We start from the raw sequence: 12,590 nt of genomic DNA on the forward strand, positions 1-12,590 counted from the left end.
TTTTCGTGCATCTCTTATCATGTCATCACGTGCATTGCATTTGCATACATGTTCATCTCATGCATTCGAGCATTTTCCCCGTTGTCCGTTTTGCATTCCGGCGCTTCGTTCTCCTCCGGTGGTCATTTCTAGTCTTCTTTCGTGTGTGGGGTTCAAACATTTCCGGATTGGTCCGAAACTTGCCAAGTGGCCTTGGTTTACTACCGGTAGACCGCCTGTCAAGTTTCGTATCATTTGGACTTCGTTTGCTACTCCAACGGTTAACCGAGGGACCGAAAAGGCCTCGTGTGTGTTGCAGCCCAACACCCCCCAAATTTGGCCCAAAACCCACCAAACTCTGCTCCATGTCCTAGAGCGTTCGATCACGATCGTGTGGGCGAAAACCGCACCTCATTTGGACTCTCCTAGCTCCCTCTATGCCTATTTATACCCCCTCCATTCGGATCTCTTCTTCCCCCGTCCGAAACCCTAGTTTAAAAAAAAAACAGATCCATCTTCCCCGCGCCGGGCCGGACGTGTCCGCCCCGCCGCCGCAGCGAGTCCCGCGCCGCCACGTGGGCGAGGCCCACATCGCCGCCGCCGAGGCCCGGGAGCCCGAGGCCGGCCCCCGCGGCCCGTCTCCGCGTCGCCGCTCCCCGCGCCCGACCCCGACGCCTGCGCCGCCTCCTTCCCCGCCGCTCGCCTCCCCGGACCGGCGCCGTCGCCGCCACCGCACCGGCCGCCGCCGCGCCGGGCCCCGCCGCGCGCCCGCGCCTCCGTGGCCGCGCCTTCGCCCGCGGTCGGCCCCGCCGGCCACCTCGCCGCCCCTCGACGCCGACCACCGCCTCCTCCTACGCCGGCGGCCTCGGATCCGGCGCCGACGAACCTCGTCGCGCGCGCCCCGGCCCGGCTGCTACAGTGCCCGAACCCTAGATCTGAGATCTAAAACTGAGGGTTGACTTTCTTCCCTCTCCCTCTTAATTTTTATGCATTCTTTCACTGATGTTATCTCCGCAACCGTAGCTCCGTTTTGGGCATATGATATATCAAAATCTTCGCCTCGACATGTACATCATTTCATTCCATTTCATCATTTGCATTTGAGGTCATCTTGATACCCAAAATGCTATTAGAAGGAGGCTTCGTGAGTTAAAATTGCAGATCCGTTAGTTCATCATGCACTTTTGTCATTTTTGCTATGTTTAATTCGTGCATGATATGCCTGTGCCCCTTTGGGATGAATTGTGAAGCATTTTGTCTTCTTTCCAGAGGTGGCACCCATGCATTTTTAGGATGTGTGTGTTGTCTTGTGCAAGCTTGCGAAGAGAGGTACCTGAGATTGCAGATTTCAGGGACTTAGTGATTTTCACTAAGTCTGGGATATTTTAGTTCATGATGCTATATGTCCAGCTTGTTTCCTAGTGATCCGTGCCTCTTTTGAGGATGATCAGTAAGGGAGTTTTGATATTTATGTTATGCTCTATCCATCCATGTCTTTGTTTGCTGATGTGGAGTGCTCTAGGTTGACTCAATCGAGCTCAACTTTTGCTTCGTTGTTAATCTGGGCAGATCGTCAACTTGTTTGCGATTTTGCCGATGCTACCGTTAGTGTTCCATGCATGCTATGCCTTCGTTCTTGCCATGTGTAGCTAGCACTTTGTGCCTTCTTGCTGGTTATATGCTTTCCTTGCCATGACTTGCACCGTAGTGAGTGCATCGAGCTCGTTTACGTGCCTTCGTGAGTTAAATTTCAGCATGTCTCAGTTTTCACTAAGTCTGAAAACTGATTGTGTTCGAGCTATGTTCGTGAGCTCGGTAGAGTATTTTGTGAACCCTTTTGGCCCCAGGTCACTTTGGGTGTTTTATTAAGCTTGTTGAGTAGCTCCATGCCATGTTCTTACTTGTCATGTTCAGGTTTTCTATCATGTTGTTTTGCTGCTCCGAAGAGAGCATCGTGATCTGAAATTTCAGACTAGTGTTAATTTCACTAAGTCTGAAATCTGTTTTGCATTTGCGTTTTAGCCATGCTTGTTTGAACCTCTTAATGGATGAATTTGCCTATGACTCAGTGCTAGTGTTTTGTCAACCATCTTGTGTACATCACTGCCATGTATTTTTTTTTCATGTTTGGTGGCTGTAGCATGTTCATTTCGTTGCATTTAGATGCCTACTTGCTGTAAATCGCAGACCGGTGTCATATCTTAAAACGCTTGCCATTTCCAAACCGTAGCTCCGATTCCAATGATCTTTATATCGTTTTCAAGCGATTTCATCCCCTCTATCCAGTGGCACACTTGGTTTTCCAAGTTGATGCCAGGTTCATGCATTTCATGTCATATCTTGCATTTTGCATCCTGCATCGCATCCCGCATAGCATATCATCATTTCATCATATTGCTTGGTCTTGCCCGTGGTTGATTGTATCATTGTTGCTTGTTTGTCTTGTTGGGTAGAGCCGGGAGACGAGTTCGCTACCGAGGAGCCCGTTGAGTTTGCTTGTGAGGATCCAGTCAACTCTGACAACTGTGCAGGCAAGATGATCATACCCTCGAAATCACTACTATCTTTGTTATGCTAGTTTGCTCGCTCTTTTGCTTTGCCACTGCTATGATGCCTACCTTTTGCTTGTCAGCCTCCCAATTGCCATGTCGATCCTCTAACCCACCATTGTCCTAGCAAACCGTTGATTGGCTATGTTACCGCTTTGCTCAGCCCTTCTTATAGCGTTGTTAGTTGCAGGTGAAGATTGGAGCCGTTCCTTGTTGGAACATTTATTTTCTAGTTGGGATATCATTATACTACTATGTTATCTTAATGCATCTATATACTTGGTAAAGGGTGGAAGGCTCGGCCTCTCGCCTAGTGTTTTGTTCCACTCTTGCCGCCCTAGTTTCCGTCATATCGGTGTTATGTTCCCGGATTGTTGCGTCCCTTACGCGGTTGGGTTATAATGGGAACCCCTTGATAGTTCGCCTTGTTTAAAGCTTTTCCAGCAATGCCCAACATTGGTTTTACCATTTGCCACCTAGCCTCTTTTTCCCTTGGGTTTCCGGAGCCCGAAGGTCATCTTATTTTTAACCCCCCCCCCCCGGGCCAGTGCTCCTCTGAGCGTTGGTCCAAACTAGAGTCCTGTGCAGCGCCCCCTCGGGGAAACTCGAGGTTTGGTTTTAGTTGTATGGAGCGCTCATCTGAGTGTGCCCTGAGAAAGAGATATGTGCAGCTCCTATCGGGATTTGTCGGCACATTCGGGCAGTGTTGCTGGTCTTGTTTTAACCTGTCGAATTGTCTTGTTGTACCGGGTTGCCGAGTCTGATCGGTGTGTCTCGGGTGGAGGTCTATTCCTTCGTTGACCGTGAGAGCTTGTCATGGGCTGAGTTGGGACTCCCCTGCAGGGATTGATCTTTCAAAAGCCGTGCCCGCGGTTATGGGCAGATGGGAATTTGTTAATGTCCGGTTGTAGATGACTTGAACTAAACTTAATTAAAATGAATCAACCGTGTGTGTTACCGTGATGGCCCCTTCTCGGCGGAGTCCGGGAAGTGGACACGGTGTTGGAGTTATGCTTGCGCAGGATGTTCCTTTAGCTTCTCGCTCGTGCTTCGCCTTCTCTTCTCGCTCTCTTTTGCGTATAAGTTAGCCACCACATATGCTAGTCGCTTGCTGCAGCTCCACATATATTGGCCTTATCCATTCCTATGAGCTTAAATAGTCTTGATCGCGTGGGTGTGAGATTGCTGAGTCCCTGTGTCTCACAGATACTACAACTCCAGATGCAGGTCCAGGTGTTTCTGCTCCAGTTGACGATTACGAGCTCCAGTGGGAGTTCGACGAGGACTCTCAGCGATACTACGTATCTTTTCCGGATGATCAGTAGTGGTGCCTAGTTGGGGTTATCGATTCAGGACCTTGTCGCATGTTGGGTTCTTTTCTATTTTGGCGTCGTAGTCGGGCCATGAGTGTTTGTTTGATGGATGTTATTTATGTACTCTGATGTGACGTGGCGAGTGTAAGCCAACTATGTTATCTCCCCCTTTTATTATATATTACATGGGATGTTGTAATGATTGCCTGACTTGCGACATTGCTTTCAATGCGGTTATGCCTCTAAGTCATGCCTCGACACGTGGGAGCTATAGCCGCATCGAGGGCGTTACAAGTTGGTATCAGAGCAAGTTCGGGCAAGGCCCCCTTTGAAATTCTATATGGCAGGAAGTGTCGTACCCCTCTCAACTGGTCTGAAACCGGTGAACGTCAGCTGCTGGGTAATGACCTAATCACAGAAGCAGAAGATATGTGCAAAGTCATTCATGATAACCTCAAAGCAGCTCAATCCCGCCAGAAGTGCTACTATGATAATAAGCACCGTGATCTGGCTTTCGAGATCGGAGATCATGTTTACCTCCGCATCTCTCCCATGAAAGGTACTCGTCGCTTCGGTATCAAAGGGAAGCTTGCCCCTAGATACGTGCGACCTTTCAAGATTGTCAGCAAGAGAGGCGACATCGCCTATCAACTCGAGCTTCCTTCAAACTTTGCAAATGTTCATGATGTGTTCCATGTCTCTCAGCTTCGAAAGTGCTTCAAGACTCCTGACCGCACCGTCAACTTCGAGGACATTGAGCTCCAAGAAGATCTCTCTTATCGTGAGCACCCAGTTGCTATTCTTGAAGAGACTGAACGCAAGACTCGCAACAAGTCAATCAAATTTCTCAAAGTCAAGTGGTCTCACCATTCCGACCGTGAAGCTACCTGGGAACGCGAGGATAACCTCCGTTCTGAGTACCCGGAGTTCTTTCAGTCCTAGATCTCGGGACGAGATCTTTTCGTAGTGGTGGAGTGTTGTAACGCCCCAGATATAATTCCCATATTTGTATCCAACTCTTGCCGTCTCCGGCGCTAAGTTATATTTATTTCTCGGGTTGGGTCTTTGTCTCCGTGTGTTGTTTTTCTTTTTCGTGCATCTCTTATCATGTCATCACGTGCATTGCATTTGCATACATGTTCATCTCATGCATTCGAGCATTTTCCCCGTTGTCCGTTTTGCATTCCGGCGCTTCGTTCTCCTCCGGTGGTCATTTCTAGTCTTCTTTCGTGTGTGGGGTTCAAACATTTCCGGATTGGTCCGAGACTTGCCAAGCGGCCTTGGTTTACTACCGGTAGACCGCCTGTCAAGTTTCGTATCATTTGGACTTTGTTTGCTACTCCAACGGTTAACCGAGGGACTGAAAAGGCCTCGTGTGTGTTGCAGCCCAACACCCCCCAAATTTGGCCCAAAACCCACCAAACTCTGCTCCATGTCCTAGAGCGTTCGATCACGATCGTGTGGGCGAAAACCGCACCTCATTTGGACTCTCCTAGCTCCCTCTATGCCTATTTATACCCCCTCCATTCGGATCTCTTCTTCCCCCGTCCGAAACCCTAGTTTAAAAAAAAACAGATCCATCTTCCCCGCGCCGGGCCGGACGTGTCCGCCCGTGCCGGACGTTGTCCGCCCCGCCGCCGCAGCGAGTCCCGCGCCGCCACGTGGGCGAGGCCCACATCGCCGCCGCCGAGGCCCGGGAGCCCGAGGCCGGCCCCCGCGGCCCGTCTCCGCGCCGCCGCTCCCCGCGCCCGACCCCGACGCCTGCGCCGCCTCCTTCCCCGACGCCGGTGACCGGTGCCGCCTCCCTGCCGCCGCTCGCCTCCCCGGACCGGCGCCGTCGCCGCCACCGCACCGGCGCCGTCGCCGCCACCGCACCGGCCGCCGCCGCGCCGGGCCCCGCCTCGCGCCCGCGCCTCCGTGGCCGCGCCTTCGCCCGCGGCGGGCCCCGCCGGCCACCTCGCCGCCCCTCGACGCCGACCACCGCCTCCTCCTACGCCGGCGGCCTCGGATCCGGCGCCGACGAACCTCGTCGCGCGCGCCCCGGCCCGGCTGCTACAGTGCCCGAACCCTAGATCTGAGATCTAAAACTGAGGGTTGACTTTCTTCCCTCTCCCTCTTAATTTTTATGCATTCTTTGACTGATGTTATCTCCGCAACCGTAGCTCCGATTTGGGCATATGATATATCAAAATCTTCGCCTCGACATATACATCATTTGATTCCATTGCATCATTTGCATTTGAGGTCATCCTGATACCCAAAATGCTGTTAGAAGGAGGCTTCGTGAGTTAAAATTGCAGATCCGTTAGTTCATCATGCACTTTTGTCATTTTTGCTATGTTTAATTCGTGCATGATATGCCTGTGCCCCTTTGGGATGAATTTTGAAGCATTTTGTCTTCTTTCCAGAGGTGCCACCCATGCATTTTTAGGATGTGTGTGTTGTCTTGTGCAAGCTTGCGAAGAGAGGTACCTGAGATTGCAGATTTCAGGGACTTAGTGATTTTCACTAAGTCTGGGATATTTTAGTTCATGATGCTATATGTCCAGCTTGTTTCCTAGTGATCCGTGCCTCTTTTGAGGATGATCAGTAAGGGAGTTTTGATATTTATCTTATGCTCTATCCATCCATGTCTTTGTTTGCTGATGTGGAGTGCTCTAGGTTGACTCAATCGAGCTCAACTTTTGCTTCGTTGTTAATCTGAGCAGATCGTCAACTTGTTTGCGATTTTGCCGATGCTACCGTTAGTGTTCCATGCATGCTATGCCTTCGTTCTTGTCATGTGTAGCTAGCACTTTGTGCCTTCTTGCTGGTTATATGCTTTCCTTGCCATGACTTGCACCGTAGTGAGTGCATCGAGCTCGTTTATGTGCCTTCGTGAGTTAAATTTCAGCATGTCTCAGTTTTCACTAAGTGTGAAAACTGATTGTGTTCGAGCTATGTTCGTGAGCTCGGTAGAGTATTTTGTGAACCCTTTTGGCCCCAGGTCACTTTGGGTGTTTTATTAAGCTTGTTGAGTAGCTCCATGCCATGTTCTTACTTGTCATGTTCAGGTTTTCTATCATGTTGTTTTGCTGCTCCGAAGAGAGCATCGTGATCTGAAATTTCAGACTAGTGTTAATTTCACTAAGTCTGAAATCTGTTTTGCATTTGCGTTTTAGCCATGCTTGTTTGAACCTCTTAATGGATGAATTTGCCTATGACTCAGTGCTAGTGTTTTGTCAACCATCTTGTGTACATCACTGCCATGTATTTTGTTTTCATGTTTGGTGGCTGTAGCATGTTCATTTCGTTGCATTTAGATGCCTACTTGCTGTAAATCGCAGACCGGTGTCATATCTTAAAACGCTTGCCATTTCCAAACCGTAGCTCCGATTCCAATGATCTTTATATCGTTTTAAAGCGATTTCATCCCCTCTATCCAGTGGCACACTTGGTTTTCCAAGTTGATGCCAGGTTCATGCATTTCATGTCATATCTTGCATTTTACATCCTGCATCGCATCCCGCATAGCATATCGTCATTTCATCATATTGCTTGGTCTTGCCCGTGGTTGATTGTATCCTTGTTGCTTGTTTGTCTTGTTGGGTAGAGCCGGGAGACGAGTTCGCTACCGAGGAGCCCGTTGAGTTTGCTTGTGAGGATCCAGTCAACTCTGACAACTGTGCAGGCAAGATGATCATACCCTCGAAATCACTACTATCTTTGCTATGCTAGTTTGCTCGCTCTTTTGCTTTGCCACTGCTATGATGCCTACCTTTTGCTTGTCAGCCTCCCAATTGCCATGTCGATCCTCTAACCCACCATTGTCCTAGCAAACCGTTGATTGGCTATGTTACCGCTTTGCTCAGCCCTTCTTATAGCGTTGTTAGTTGCAGGTGAAGATTGGAGCCGTTCCTTGTTGGAACATTTATTTTCTAGTTGGGATATCATTATACTGCTATGTTATTTTAATGCATCTATATACTTGGTAAAGGGTGGAAGGCTCGGCCTCTCGCCTAGTGTTTTGTTCCACTCTTGCCGCCCTAGTTTCTGTCATATCGGTGTTATGTTCCCGGATTGTTGTGTCCCTTACGCGGTTGGGTTATAATGGGAACCCCTTGATAGTTCGCCTTGTTTAAAGCTTTTCCAGCAATGCCCAACATTGGTTTTACCATTTGCCACCTAGCCTCTTTTTCCCTTGGGTTTCCGGAGCCCGAAGGTCATCTTATTTTGAACCCCCCCCCCCCGGGCCAGTGCTCCTCTGAGCGTTGGTCCAAACTAGAGTCCTGTGCAGCGCCCCCTCGGGGAAACTCGAGGTTTGGTTTTAGTTGTATGGAGCGCTCATCTGAGTGTGCCCTGAGAAAGAGATATGTGCAGCTCCTATCGGGATTTGTCGGCACATTCGGGCGGTGTTGCTGGTCTTGTTTTAACCTGTCGAATTGTCTTGTTGTACCGGGTTGCCGAGTCTGATCGGTGTGTCTCGGGTGGAGGTCTATTCCTTCGTTGACCGTGAGAGCTTGTCATGGGCTAAGTTGGGACTCCCCTGCAGGGATTGATCTTTCGAAAGCCGTGCCCGCGGTTATGGGCAGATGGGAATTTGTTAATGTCCGGTTGTAGATGACTTGAACTAAACTTAATTAAAATGAATCAACCGTGTGTGTTACCGTGATGGCCCCTTCTCGGCGGAGTCCGGGAAGTGGACACGGTGTTGGAGTTATGCTTGCGCAGGATGTTCCTTTAGCTTCTCGCTCGTGCTTCGCCTTCTCTTCTCGCTCTCTTTTGCGTATAAGTTAGCCACCACATATGCTAGTCGCTTGCTGCAGCTCCACATATATTGCCTTATCCATTCCTATGAGCTTAAATAGTCTTGATCGCGTGGGTGTGAGATTGCTGAGTCCCTGTGTCTCACAGATACTACAACTCCAGATGCAGGTCCAGGTGTTTCTGCTCCAGTTGACGATTACGAGCTCCAGTGGGAGTTCGACGAGGACTCTCAGCGATACTACGTATCTTTTCCGGATGATCAGTAGTGGTGCCTAGTTGGGGTTATCGATTCAGGACCTTGTCGCATGTTGGGTTCTTTTCTATTTTGGCGCCGTAGTCGGGCCATGAGTGTTTGTTTGATGGATGTTATTTATGTACTCTGATGTGACGTGGCGAGTGTAAGCCAACTATGTTATCTCCCCCTTTTATTATATATTACATGGGATGTTGTAATGATTGCCTGACTTGCGACATTGCTTTCAATGCGGTTATGCCTCTAAGTCGTGCCTCGACACGTGGGAGCTATAGCCGCATCGAGGGCGTTACAAGTTGGTATCAGAGCAAGTTCGGGCAAGGCCCCCTTTGAAATTCTATATGGCAGGAAGTGCCGTACCCCTCTCAACTGGTCTGAAACCGGTGAACGTCAGCTGCTGGGTAATGACCTAATCACAGAAGCAGAAGATATGTGCAAAGTCATTCGTGATAACCTCAAAGCAGCTCAATCCCGCCAGAAGTGCTACTATGATAATAAGCACCGTGATCTGGCTTTCGAGATCGGAGATCATGTTTACCTCCGCATCTCTCCCATGAAAGGTACTCGTCGCTTCGGTATCAAAGGGAAGCTTGCCCCTAGATACGTGGGACCTTTCAAGATTGTCAGCAAGAGAGGCGACATCGCCTATCAACTCGAGCTTCCTTCAAACTTTGCAAATGTTCATGATGTGTTCCATGTCTCTCAGCTTCGAAAGTGCTTCAAGACTCCTGACCGCACTGTCAACTTCGAGGACATTGAGCTCCAAGAAGATCTCTCTTATCGTGAGCACCCAGTTGCTATTCTTGAAGAGACTGAACGCAAGACTCGCAACAAGTCAATCAAATTTCTCAAAGTCAAGTGGTCTCACCATTCCGACCGTGAAGCTACCTGGGAACGCGAGGATAACCTCCGTTCTGAGTACCCGGAGTTCTTTCAGTCCTAGATCTCGGGACGAGATCTTTTCGTAGTGGTGGAGTGTTGTAACGCCCCAGATATAACTTTCCCATATTTGTATCCAACTCTTGCCGTCTCCGGCGCTAAGTTATATTTATTTCTCGGGTTGGGTCTTTGTCTCCGTGTGTTGTTTTTCTTTTTCGTGCATCTCTTATCATGTCATCACGTGCATTGCATTTGCATACATGTTCATCTCATGCATTCGAGCATTTTCCCCGTTGTCCGTTTTGCATTCCGGCGCTTCGTTCTCCTCCGGTGGTCATTTCTAGTCTTCTTTCGTGTGTGGGGTTAAACATTTCCGGATTGGTCCGAGACTTGCCAAGCGGCCTTGGTTTACTACCGGTAGACCGCCTGTCAAGTTTCGTATCATTTGGACTTCGTTTGATACTCCAACGGTTAACCGAGGGACCGAAAAGGCCTCGTGTGTGTTGCAGCCCAACACCCCCCAAATTTGGCCCAAAACCCACCAAACTCTGCTCCATGTCCTAGAGCGTTCGATCACGATCGTGTGGGCGAAAACCGCACCTCATTTGGACTCTCCTAGCTCCCTCTATGCCTATTTATACCCCCTCCATTCGGATCTCTTCTTCCCCCGTCCGAAACCCTAGTTTAAAAAAAAACAGATCCATCTTCCCCGCGCCGGGCCGGACGTGTCCGCCCGTGCCGGACGTTGTCCGCCCCGCCGCCGCAGCGAGTCCCGCGCCGCCACGTGGGCGAGGCCCACATCGCCGCCGCCGAGGCCCGGGAGCCCGAGGCCGGCCCCCGCGGCCCGTCTCCGCGCCGCCGCTCCCCGCGCCCGACCCCGACGCCTGCGCCGCCTCCTTCCCCGACGCCGGTGACCGGCGCCGCCTCCCCGCCGCCGCTCGCCTCCCCGGACCGGCGCCGTCGCCGCCACCGCACCGGCCGCCGCCGCGCCGGGCCCCGCCGCGCGCCCGCGCCTCCGTGGCCGCGCCTTCGCCCGCGGCCGGCCCCGCCGGCCACCTCGCCGCCCCTCGACGCCGACCACCGCCTCCTCCTACGCCGGCGGCCTCGGATCCGGCGCCGACGAACCTCGTCGCGCGCGCCCCGGCCCGGCTGCTACAGTGCCCGAACCCTAGATCTGAGATCTAAAACTGAGGGTTGACTTTCTTCCCTCTCCCTCTTAATTTTTATGCATTCTTTGACTGATGTTATCTCCGCAACCGTAGCTCCGTTTTGGGCATATGATATATCAAAATCTTCGCCTCGACATCTACATCATTTCGTTCCATTGCATCATTTGCATTTGAGGTCATCTTGATACCCAAAATGCTGTTAGAAGGAGGCTTCGTGAGTTAAATTGCAGATCCGTTAGTTCATCATGCACTTTTGTCATTTTTGCTATGTTTAATTCGTGCATGATATGCCTGTGCCCCTTTGGGATGAATTGTGAAGCATTTTGTCTTCTTTCCAGAGGTGCACCCATGCATTTTTAGGATGTGTGTGTTGTCTTGTGCAAGCTTGCGAAGAGAGGTACCTGAGATTGCAGATTTCAGGGACTTAGTGATTTTCACTAAGTCTGGGATATTTTAGTTCATGATGCTATATGTCCAGCTTGTTTCCTAGTGATCCGTGCCTCTTTTGAGGATGATCAGTAAGGGAGTTTTGATATTTATGTTATGCTCTATCCATCCATGTCTTTGTTTGCATATGTGGAGTGCTCTAGGTTGACTCAATCGAGCTCAACTTTTGCTTCGTTGTTAATCTGGGCAGATCGTCAACTTGTTTGCGATTTTGCCGATGCTACCGTTAGTGTTCCATGCATGCTATGCCTTCGTTCTTGCCATGTGTAGCTAGCACTTTGTGCCTTCTTGCTGGTTATATGCTTTCCTTGCCATGACTTGCACCGTAGTGAGTGCATCGAGCTCGTTTACATGCCTTCGTGAGTTAAATTTCAGCATGTCTCAGTTTTCACTAAGTCTGAAAACTGATTGTGTTCGAGCTATGTTCGTGAGCTCGGTAGAGTATTTTGTGAACCCTTTTGGCCCCAGGTAACTTTGGGTGTTTTATTAAGCTTGTTGAGTAGCTCCATGCCATGTTCTTACTTGTCATGTTCAGGTTTTCTATCATGTTGTTTTGCTGCTCCGAAGAGAGCATCGTGATCTGAAATTTCAGACTAGTGTTAATTTCACTAAGTCTGAAATCTGTTTTGCATTTGCGTTTTAGCCATGCTTGTTTGAACCTCTTAATGGATGAATTTGCCTATGGCTCAGTGCTAGTGTTTTGTCAACCATCTTGTGTACATCACTGCCATGTATTTTGTTTTCATGTTTGGTGGCTGTAGCATGTTCATTTCGTTGCATTTAGATGCCTACTTGCTGTAAATCGCAGACCGGTGTCATATCTTAAAACGCTTGCCATTTCCAAACCGTAGCTCCGATTCCAATGATCTTTATATCGTTTTCAAGCGATTTCATCCCCTCTATCCAGTGGCACACTTGGTTTTCCAAGTTGATGCCAGGTTCATGCATTTCCTGTCATATCTTGCATTTTGCATCCTGCATCGCATCCCGCATAGCATATCGTCATTTCATCATATTGCTTGGTCTTGCCCGTGGTTGATTGTATCCTTGTTGCTTGTTTGTCTTGTTGGGTAGAGCCGGGAGACGAGTTCGCTACCGAGGAGCCCGTTGAGTTTGCTTGTGAGGATCCAGTCAACTCTGACAACTGTGCAGGCAAGATGATCATACCCTCGAAATCACTACTATCTTTGCTATGCTAGTTTGCTCGCTCTTTTGCTTTGCCACTGCTACGATGCCTACCTTTTGCTTGTCAGCC

The sequence above is a fragment of the Triticum aestivum genome, chromosome 1A (genome assembly GCF_018294505.1).
Source record: "Triticum aestivum cultivar Chinese Spring chromosome 1A, IWGSC CS RefSeq v2.1, whole genome shotgun sequence".
NCBI classification, from domain to species: Eukaryota; Viridiplantae; Streptophyta; class Magnoliopsida; order Poales; family Poaceae; genus Triticum; species Triticum aestivum.